Genomic DNA, 12613 nt, shown 5'->3' on the forward strand with positions numbered 1-12613 from the left:
GATTGTATAAGTACTTTGACGAGTGTCAATTATCAACGCATTAAACAGACAAATGTGTATTCTATTCAGTACACATAAAATCAGTACAGTAGGACCTCGATTACCCGAACACGTCGAAGGGCAAGTTTAACTGAACAAGTTTTATCGAACTGACAAGTTCAGATAATAGAGGCTCACCAATTATCCGTACCTCCTGATCGTATTTATTCCGATAAAAGAGTTCGATCCTTAGCGACGTTCAAATAATAGAGGTCAATTACATATTTGATTCTTTTTTGTTTTTAACGCATAGAACTTCATTTACTGTCGGTTAAGCGTACATATGTATTCTGAATACACACGTACATGTATAAAATATGTAGGGTGAATCGAAGAATGATGACTTACTTTCTTAAAAAGAACTGTTACATCACAAATATCACGAATACCTAACAAAAACAAAATATATTTATGAAAGTAAATGCACATAAAAAGAATAGTTAAATAGTTCTCCGTGCAAGATTCAGTATACCACTAAAAACAATAGAAAATATAGATACTTGACAACGCAAATGAAATCGGACCCTTTCAACCAGAATTACCATACACGTTCATATAACTGACAGTATACTCGACAGTTCAGATAATAGAAGTTCAGTAAGGAGTTCATATATTAGAAGCTCAGCATTCACGGGTTCAGATAAATAACATTCGAATACGTGAACTTCTACCATAAAAAGAAACAAAAAACTTGCTTTTCGACAGGTTTAAAGAACGAGGAAATAGCTAGGTCCCGGAAAATAGCGTAGCGCGACAGCAGGAGGGACGAAAAGCCGATAAACAGAGTGGCGGGCGTCGCGTTGCGTCGCGCCGTAACGTAACTCAGCACCGGGTCCGTTTCTCCGAGACGTTGCGTTGTAGCCACGTATCAAATATGCAAATGCGAGTACATAATTTGTCGTTTGCGGAGTCGCGCGTTAACCGCGCGGCCGGCTGAAAGAGCACGTGGAAAAAGGAGTACAATGCAGGTGCGTGGCGCGTTCCGCGCGGCGTGGCGGCCCACTCGTGGACAGCCGCGAGTTTACTCGAGTTCAATCCAGTTCGAATCGAGTCAAGTCCAATCGAATCCAGTCGGTTCATCTACGGCCGCCGGTATAATACGCGTAGTATTTATAGCGAGGCGATACGAAGAGAGACAGAGTAAAAAATACAGGGAAAGAGAGAGAGAGAGAGAGAGAGAGAGAGAGAGAGAGAGAGGAGAAAGGCTGCAAATCCCCATCAGATAATGTCCGCAGTACACGGCTTTATTACGGCGAGGCTATCCACCATAATTTTTCTTGTGTTAATTTTTCAGGAGAAACGGCGAACACATTTAACCGTCACTTCGCTGTATCAATCTTCCAGTTTGGTCGTACTTGTCAGAAAATGTTCCCAAGTTTGAGTAATGGTAATGTTTCCGTAAGATTGCGGGATGATACGGATTCGGTATGATAAATGTTGAATTCGGCTAATTTCGAGGGAGACATGTATGTACATAGCTGCGCTGCGGTTAGGAATCTCTTGAATGCGAGACATAGACTTTGGAATGCCAGTTGATAACGGAATCTTTTAAATTGGGATAGAATCAACTAGTAGAATCAAGAGTAGTTTAGTTTAGTATCATATCACACAGAATTTTTTGAATATTTCAGTTTTTTAAAAAGACACACTTTTTTAAAAAGAGCAATAGCTTGATTTGTTATACGTATCAAAATGATATGAAAGACTCTGTAAATGAGCCATTCATTCGCCAAAATGATTAACACCAGGAACCAAAAAATATAAAACTTAATTATTTTGAAATGTATTTGAATGTGAAAAATCATTTAAATCTTCTAACACTAAAATTTGAAGAAAAATTAAAAAATGGAGTTTGTCATTTTGTATTGTAAACAGTTCAATAACATATACCTACTACTACAATTCGTACACATCTGAATTATTCTGACACGCAACGTGTTCAAAATGCATGAATACTTTAACATCTAAAATAATGTAATTCCAATAATGCTTATTAAAATGTTCTACTAGCCCTTTAATAACCAAATCTAACCAGTTGAGCTGCAGCTTACCGCACAGAATACACGAGAGCATTTATAACGAGCCGAGGGGGGCAGAGAAAGATGCAAATTCCCATCAGATAATATCCGCGACGTGTACACAGCTCTAATACTTGAACTAGCTATCTGGCTCGATTTTTCCTGGGGCGATTTTTCCCTCGACCAATGAAGTTTTCAGCCTCCCCCTCTTATCTCCATCTCATTTCGTCCGACTTTTCTCGCTTGAACCCGCCTGCCCCCGTTCCCTCTGTCACGATAACGTAATTGGCGCGCAAAATTATCTGATTCGTAGGCTCACGAGCCGGATGCCCGGAAGACTCCGACCGAAGCGGCTTTTCGCTCCGGCCATGATTGGAACGACCGTGTTCAGCCCGTGGGATCGTTCGAACGAGCCTCGAACTGTCGAGAAATTTATGAAAACACAGACGTATTAATGCTTTCCTTTTTTCCCGTCGGTTTTTAACACGGCTCGCGCGTTCAAAGCCGAGGCGATCCAAGTACAGCCGACAGGCAGGCGCAACACAGAGAGGAGGAGAGAAGAAGAGAGAAAAGGAGAAACCACGCGGATGGCCGCGCGTTTCGAAAAAGAAACTTAAATCGAACCCCGTATTCGAAACGAATGCTTCCTGCTCGTTTCAAAACCAGTATCGAAGCGATATTCGACAACCACCTACGCGTACCCCCGTGGAGAAAGTTGCCCTTCGCGACCGGAATTTATTGCAATCGTTGCGGTCGCGCAAGTATCCGGTAGGAATCCCGACGCCCTTAATTTCCCCCGTCGCGCGAGCGCGCGAGTGCGCGGGGACATAAAATTAAAACGCTCGAACGAGTAAACAACCGGCGCAGATTCCCTCCCGTGGCAAAAATTTTATGCACCGCCGGCGTGCGTGCGTGCGTGCGTTCGTGCGTACGCGCCGGCGAACGTAACGCGCGCCACTATTCGGAATGGTCGACTCGTGATCCGGAGCGTCTTTCCTCGAAATTGCGCGAGTAACGACACGGGCGGGCAAGATAGCAAGCCGGGGAACGTCCCGTTTATCAAACCGCCGCGCGACGAACGGAACGTTCGGCTCGGATCGTTATTCGCCGCGATGCAGGAACGAGCTGAAACCGTTGTCGGTTGCGAGGCGCGAGTCGCACCGATCCCGGGGACCGTCTCACGCCGCGCTCGCCCGCTCGATGAAGACATTCAAGCTCGAACCGGGCTCGGTCGTCCCGTAAATTTCCCGGGAGCGGCAGATACGATCGCGGCCGCGAATCATTTCTGGATCGACCCTTGCCAGGATCGCCCGGTTTCGGTATCCTGTTTTACGAACCCCGGCGAACAATAGAAACTGGCCGCGATCCGCTGGGCAACATTTTACTGCTTATTAAGCTACAAAGACGACAGTCCCCTGACGAGATTGGAGACGGAATTAAAGTTTACTGTGGCCCTACCCGGGGGTTCGGTTTCGAGGATTATTGGGTTTGCAGTTAGTGACGCTGTGGCGGCCAGTTCGGATCCAATGCACGGTAGCGCTTATGATTAACCCCTTGACTCGGAATATCGTGTTAGGTTAGCGGTGAAACGAAATTTGGTAAATACAAATGTTAGTCGATATTTTTGAATAAAATGAAATGTGAGTTTTCTGTTGTCAACCATTATTACAGGAAACGTAATCATAGGATGAGTATAAAATTCCATCATTTTTGTAATAAATTATTTACACGTTAAGCGCCACGGACATCTTGAGCGTTTTACATAAGACTAATTCTTTCCCAGAAAAAACAAATAGGAACAATTATTAATTATTTAGCATCATGGTTCTTACATTACCCTGTTGTCTACTTACTTACGTTATTAAACACTTTTATTCGACATCAATTTCGTTGCACATTATAATTATTTTTTGACAATTCGGAAGTGTCGATCATCGGCGAGTGACACGGCATTTAACGTATTAACGAGAAAGTTGTTGTAAGGATGCAAATTTAATATGTTAATTGTTCAATCAGTGGTAGCTAATATAAATATTTCACAAAATCAATGTAATTTTTTCAGTGAAATCATTTAATTGAATTGAGTTGTTATTATTATCGCACAGTTATTTAACTAATGTAACTTATAATATAGATATGTTTACAAATAATCATCGTTTAATTGAGTGAACTATAGTAATTCGATCCGGTTATGAGTCACCAGTAACCCGCATGGCATTCAACGTGTTTGTGAATATAAAATAAGTATCCCAAATGTTAAATTAAAAGTAATCTTTCCATACCTCAATTAACAACCCAACAATTACCATCATCCACCAAACAATCTTATCTCAACTCAATCAAAAGCCACCATCACTCCCTAACCATCCCAACACATCCACCAATGTTCTCAAATACGCGTTACTTTTCACCTGGTCGCTAATCGAAGCCGAGCAGGCCCAAAGGAATTCCATTAAATATGTAAAGTAGCGTCTCGTCGAATGGTCGTTTTGGTATAAAAGTGGCAAGAAACGGACGAGTGTCTTTCACTTCGCTCGTAAATCGTTCGTGGGTGGAGGACCACGAAGAAAACGAGATGGACAAAGCTGGTGGGATCAGGACAAGTAAGAGAAAGACAGAGCTGAAGCGCAGAAGTGGGGGGATGAGAAGGGGGAGAGGGCCGAAAAAGAAATTTTCCAATTGGCCAACCGTTGGATGCGCGCTCGCGTCGTAACTCCTGTGTCTTTTACGACGCGGCTCTGAGATAACGGACCGTATTCGTTGCTTTTCGCTTTCTTTTTCTCCCTCCTCCTCCTCCTCCCTGTTGCCCCTTTCTCCACCGCACCACCTCTTTCTCCCACTCACTCTACCGCATCACGATCCTCTTTCCTTTTCGTTCAGAAGTGGTTCTCTTGCTCCTTTTCCATTCCGGAGCCGCGAACTCGAGCCGCCTCGGTTGCCAGAAATCATAATCTACGCGGGGATGCATTCGACAGAAGCGCGCATCTCCGCCCCTTACGGGGGTCGTAAAACTAACGCTTTTGCCCCGGAGCGGCGCGTCAATTGTCTTCGGTTAAGCACAAAGCAATACTCGTAAAAATACCAACGATGTCGAACGGCCGCGCACCGAGGCTTGTTTGTTATTCGACGCTTTAACGGGGAAACTTCGGTACCGGGAATGCGAACCCGACGGAATCGCATTTCGGCGCGTCTCGGAAGTCAACGATGGAAGGACTTCCTCCGAAGCCAATGGAAAATTTACGGACGATAAGTGAAACAGTGTACCGGATGGTGGATAATACGGCTGATTTTAACTCTTTGTTTTCGGAAAGTTTTTCCAGTAAAAATATTCAACGTTTTTTGGTGAGACATTGTTTGAACTAACTTAATGAAACGTTGTACGTAAATTAAGAAACAAGGGTATTTTATTTCACTGTTCCATGTATTGAGACATTTTACGAAGCTTGATGTTAATTGTCAAACTTAATAATTTTGTTGTATGAAATTGAATAGCTAAAGAGTGGTGTCTCTGGAATATAAAGAATTAATAGTTGTGTTTTGTATGGATAAATTTTTATAAAATTGAATGTTTGTATAAACATTTTTTTATTGAACTTTTTGAAATTGAAATTATATTTATTAATTAATAATTTAAATGTAAATGCGATAATAAGAAATATTATTAATTCTTCATCTATCAAAAGTGAAAAAGTTCTTAATACTTTTCGCTTCAATAATAATTACAAAAGAAGTTATTAAATAATATTACTTGAGATAATTTTGTGGTTCAATCTAGTAACTGTTATTGTCATTGGAAAATATATTTAAAAATCCTTAAATGTTAGTCATTGTTTTTTAAAGAATTTTTAAATAATCATCAGTGGATAAAATATTAATACGATTTATTTAGTGTTTTTTACAATATCCTTAAAATATTTTATTACTTCCTGTGATCATATAAGAATTACATTTTAACTATTAATTGGAAGATAAACTAATTAGTAATAAGTTAAGAACTGCAATATTTATATCTTCCTGTCGACTTTCACGCTATTAAAAAATTGTTTTTATTTAAGGATTAAGTAGTGTAGGAAAAAGAGAATATTTTTATTTGTATAAACAATATTTTTCCTATACGATTCGCAGTAAAACAATGAATCCCAATCAAATTACACGTATAATAATATTATTATATATTATATACATTCGGACATATTCATCTCACTTGCACACTTTCTAGAACATTCTTTCGTCATCATGCATTAACTTCACATACGTTTGAAATATTCTAGATTCATTTAAGATAAAAATCAATAACATAAAAATCAATATTGCAGGAAATCAATTTAGTCTAGAATACTGCAATGCCTTTATTATTTATTTGAAATACACGCACACGCAGAGTTGTGCCACGTTCATCTATTGCACAATCATTCATCATGCTACACTCATTCCCACACTTATTGCACACTCGTTCATCATGCACATCCATTCCCACTGTAGGAACAATAAAAAGTTATTTATATATGAAAACAGATATGTCTTCAGAATATTTACTTTATCACAAGACAAATTATTTAACATGTTTACCAATCAAATGACTAACACATGAAAGGTTTTAACAATTGCTGTGACAGTATGATAAATATATACAATAATATTCGAAGGCATTGCAAATAGTTTAGGAATGGTCGTTATGATATAAGAGAAACTATGGCGATGTGGAAATGAAGATTAAAAATGACAATGTATACACGTTATAATCCACCACGCAGAGTAAAATACAACCAGAGCAATAACTTTTAAACATTCCTAACACCTATTTCCACGCTGAGGAAGCATTCCTATCTATTCTATATCTATTTATTGCCAAGTCTGCTTTACTTTAAATATTGATGGTCTGAATAAAAAATACTATTATATAAGAAAATTCAAAATTAAACGAAAACAATTAAAACTGGATAAAATAAATAAAAAAACAAGAAAATGTACCAAATACCGAAGAAAATTAATGTTGATTAATGTACCTATCACAGCTGCTCTACTAGTATCAATATTTTTATAACAAAAAATACATGAAACTTCCACGCGATACATAAAACAAATAAACAGAATTAAACGAGATAACGTTGCGAAGTGATTAACTTCGCATAAAAAGAAGCAAAGGAAATTAATAAAATCATGTACATAAAAGAATCAAGTATGCTTTAACAGTAAAATTCGAGAAGAATTCTAAAACTAAAATTATAATGCTCACTTCGACCTTACACGGATGAGGCGTTACAGGACTCGTCCGCGCGGATCCGCGGAAGCTTCCAAAGGACGGTAACCAGCACCGCCGGAAGGCACATGGCCCCGGTGACCCGAAAACTGTGGGAAAATCGGCGCCTGTCTTTTAAGTGACACATCGAGGATTGTGTTCTGGTAGGTAAGCATCGAACGCGTCATTACGTGCGAACGACATCCCGCTTAAGTGCCCCATTTATATCTGTAGGGGCATAGCAGCGGCCACGTAGGAATTTATAAGCTATAATATTGCTACCACGGTAGTAAAGCGTACCAGTATATATCAGCACTGCGAAAATGATCGTGCCGCGGTTCGTACGGCCGCGCATACTCCGTGGATTTTATTGCCACGACGACGATCACCGTTTGTCGCTTTTCTATGTGAAGCAACGAGGTCTTACTCCCTATAACTATCGAGCGAACCCTTTCGACCGGCACGAACCTAGCCGCGGGGCGTGTTCGACTTACTGCGCGATCCCCTATCGTGAAACGATGAATTCTAACAGTAAACGTCGCCGAGTAACAACCGGCCGACGCTGTTCGTCAGGTCCCGATCGATACAAAAATAATTGCTTATTACCATTGTCGAGAATATCATTCGCGCGACTGTTGCACATTTATATTGTACCTACAGGTTGTCCGGGGGAGAAGAAAAGAATCCGAGGCTCAACAGGTTTACGGTTCTCGACGTGAGCTCGCACAGTTACGGTTATGCTCATTGTGGACGCAGGCTTATACCCGGCGACAAAAAGATGGCACTGCGCGGAATATTGTTGTTCGTCGTAAATGGGATTGGATAATGTTTCTCGTGTCGCGTGGCTATTTTTGGTTGATAATAGGGTGGTTTTGTTTGAGGGAGATCATATTTCTGTTAGATGTTTCTTTTTTAAAATTAAATTTTTGGGAAACTGAGAATAATAAAAAAGAAGATTAAAAAATATAGAAACAAAATTAATAGCGACATCACCGTTATACTATTAATTACGAAACAAATTATACTACAAGGGATTGACTAGTACCTATTTCAAATATTTTAATTTCCAATTAACTAACATTTGGAATATTAGATCTCTAAATTAATAAAAATTTGAAATATTTCATCCCCAAATTAACCATTATCGAAACATTCTATCCCTAAGTGACTAATACCTAAAACATTTTACTCCCAAATTAACAAACATCCAAAACTCCACGCCCCTAAATTAACTAACACTCGAAGCATCCCACTTACCTCGAAGCTCCCAACTCTCATTATCACCAGCCCATTCCCCAACCCCGCGACACGTCGGAAAGAACCTATCGCGCAATGAATATCCTCCCGTCAGGCGTGTAACGCGTCCCAGCGGAAAAAGGAGAAGCATAAAACTCGCGAAGTTGTACCGGCAGATTCAATACCGTAGACGACGCCGATTCAAATGAGCGCGTTAGGATACGAGCAGACAGAGGTGTACAACTCTATCGGGCGAGGTGACCGCCTACCGTATCGTCGTCGCGAGCGAACGTGCCCGGCGAAAACGTGAGCGCCGATCTTAGACGTCTCCTCGCGGCAGCCGGCAGCCGATAATAGGGTCCATCGACGTGGCCAGATAAAGCGGGCTGCGACGAAGAGAAGACGACGAGGGACATCGACACGTCCCTGTCGGGTGGTTCATCGTTAAGATCGAAGACCTTGCCGAGCCGCGGCGAGTGGAAGCGGCTCCGAAAGGCAGCCGGCGCGGCGTGTGCACGCACACACGTGCAACGCGTGGGCGAGCCACGCGACCGGACGGGTTTCTATATACGTGTTTCTTACCCATGCGAGAGAAGCCCAGCCACTCCGACTTCCACGTAGCGGAGGCCACGCCACCAAACGATCGCCGTTGCCCAGGCTATTTGAATATTCACGCTCTTCCGGACGTCCACGCACAATGCCGGGGCCCCGATGCTGCACGCGCGGCTAGTCAAAATAACGTATTGCGGCCATGCGCGTGCCTTTCCACCTCCCCCGGACGATCCTTGATGAATTCAAGGATCCGGTCTTTTTATTTGAAACTGCCACAAGGAAGTGTGCGCTGGACTCCTATTGCTGCGCCAGCGATAATGGCTCCCTTTGAATGCTACTCGCGGATCGAGATGAAGTCGCGGAAAGAGAGAGAGGCTGAGCCGGACAGTCCGAGCACGAGTGCCGGTTACGCGGAGGTATGCTAAACCGATTGGACACGCTGGAGAGCTCGTTGAATCACGACTACGGTACGATGTTTGGATTCGATTCGACGGCAGAATTTAATGGAGCTAAATGAAGATATTGTGCGGGTTCTTCAGGGGTTAAGCGTTTTAATTGTTGTTTGCTGAAATGTTTGTTGGTCGAATCACGTCTTGGGGGAGGAGTTTTGTATCCTTTCGTGTTGGAATTTGAAAGCGTTTTCTTCTTTAACCAGTCAACTGCGTTTGACGAGTATACGCGTCATCTTAAAATTAAAATGATACTAATTCTTTCAGCAATGAATTATTTATTTTTTCAGATACACATGTAATTCTTGTTCGTTTTGCTTTAGCTTTTCGTTAGAATGTATTATAGGTGCATTTGGCCTGCGTTAGACGAGTATACACTTCATTACTTTATTTCATTGCGAGCATTATCTGAGATGTCTGAAATTAAATTCCACAGTTAACAGGTTAACACTAGGTGTACAGACGTTTACTGAACGGTTTATCCTATTGTTCCTATAAAAATTGATGTTCGTTTAGGTTTTGGAAATTACGGATTTGAAAATAGACTATTAAGATACGTATTGGCGTTATTGCATCGATCAAAACTGACGTAACGTTTACCAAGTAATTGTTTGCAGTTGATATTGTATTCTTCATTGAAATTAATACAAAATTATTTATTATATTTAGAATAATGTATATCTTATAATTTACATATTGCATATTTTTAATTTGATTTTCGAGTAAACTATGGATGACGATGAGAGAAGTTTTAATTGAAAGTGAAATAAAATTGAAAGTATGTAAACTTGACTGCAGTAGCTGAAAATGACCTTCATTACTATTTTGAATGTAACTATATTTTTTGTTTGTGAACCTACTACTCACAGTGCTTCATTTCCATAAAAAGAGATCCATTTTGCTTTCAATATTGTAAAGTAAATAATATATTTTTAAAACTACGAAGTTTCTCATTTTCATAAGAAGATAATTGCATTAATCTACCAAACAACAATCTCAGAAATTTCCATTAGTACATTTAGCAAAGCAAAAACTCCTTTTTGAAAAAAGATTTCAACCATTCAGACGGAAGTATCAAGAAACTCAGTATTGCAGTTTCTCTTTCTCATGAAATAGATATTGAAACAACAACAAACAGTTATTATAACATTTGAATTCAATTATCCGTATTCTTCACGTTTCTTTGCTTTACTTTCATTCCTTATTCGCGTTCACTGGGCGAATCTCGAATCACCCCGTACACATTTCTCTTTATCTACTGCGCGAGACAATTTCGCACTTGGCCAACGTAAATAACCGCGTTAAAAATGTTACGACTGTAACAACGTAATAGAATTTAATTGAGATCGCTCCGGCGCGCGAACCTCATGCCTCGGTGAAACAATAAAACGCTGGGATCGAGGCCTCGAGTATCGAGTAACACCATTCACGTTTGTACGGCGCGGCGACTTTTAATCGCGGGCATTTGTTACGCTCGGTGGGATAGCGTCTTTTCTAGGATAGCTTCTGGAGTGGCAAGAAGGTGGCGGAATGGCAGTAAAGCCTGCGGAAGAGGAAAGCAAGGACGCCGATCTGGCAAGGGCAGCGTGCCGCGATCGTGTTTCCTAACGCGTCGCCGGATTAAATGGTGGCTCTGATACAGGTGTTTTCTATACGTAAACGTAATCGCCTGCGCTACCTTAGATTTCGCTTAACAAGTTGACTACTGCGAGAATTTTTAACGTTTTATATGGTATTTCTTATCCTTTCGTAGCAAAGATAAATGGTATTTTATTAATTATTAACCCCAGCAATTATTGTGCTCTAAATTGTAGAGTTTAAAGTAAAGGTGTTATCCTAGTATAATTATAATTATATTATACTATTATAAAATAATTATACATTGCTTTATTATTATATTGTTTTATTGTAATTATTTTATAATGAAATAATATGTTGTTTTATTTTAATATAATAGACCTATTTTAAAGACCTATTTTATTATAATTATAACTGCATTAGGCTAACTTTGTCACTAATGATTTACCAAAAACCAAAGAATAATGCCCAATGTATCTATATTCACCTTTACTTTAGAGTATAATAATTGATAATAGAAAAATAATATTTCATTTCAACAGGAAGTATCAAGTGAGTGACATTTATTTACATTACACTATTGTGTAGTTACTTAGGTTACTAAATATTTTTATTCAACATCAGTCTTCTTATTGCAATTATTTTCCAGCAGTTTGGAATCTCTGGTTATTATTGACTACCGTAACGGTCAATGTGTTAATGCATGATAAATTGTGTAACATATCGATGTAAAAATAAATAGGAAATATAAATAGGTATATAACTGAATGCAAGCAGTTTCGCATAATATTTCGACTAATCTGTTATTCCTACAACATTATGCAATTTCTTTTAAGCACGTGTTAAGCGGATGTAGGTCTTTTTAATATCACGCTGTTGCATTGCTTCCATTGTTAAGTAAAGCTTTATCGTTGGTATTTATTATTTAAGGATTGCCGTGGTAGAACAGCTTTAAATATGCTACGATAAAAATGAAATAATAGGTACTAAGAACATTTCATGTTTTCGAATATCGTGTTAGATTATATAGCAGCATTATGCAATGTAATAAAATGCTGTTTTATGACAGTGTACTAGCTGTTAATGCGAAATCGTGTGGGTACGTGTGAAAGTCGAATAATCTGGAAGTTACCCGTAATTTCGAAGTATTTTTATTTAACACCTAATTATATTTTCTAAAATAATACAATTGATAAAATGTATAAATTGCTATTTCAATTAATATTATGTAAAATACTACTTCCATATTGTTATTAACATTTTTAATGAAGTTTACCGCAACGCACCTCCTCAAAATAAGATTACAATTACTTAAAACAATTTAATAAATAAAACAAAGTATTTAACTCGAAGTTTTTAGCTACTCAAATTCATTTTTGTAATCGTTTAGTGGTTATTGCATTAAAAGTTATCTTAACATTAATATTTCGTTAAAATGTTTATATATCGTCTCGAATGGCCCTATGCAAAGTAACGTATTCTCGAGAATCGTTCGAGCCGAT

The sequence above is a fragment of the Nomia melanderi genome, chromosome 5, assembly GCF_051020985.1.
Source record: "Nomia melanderi isolate GNS246 chromosome 5, iyNomMela1, whole genome shotgun sequence".
NCBI lineage: Eukaryota > Metazoa > Arthropoda > Insecta > Hymenoptera > Halictidae > Nomia > Nomia melanderi.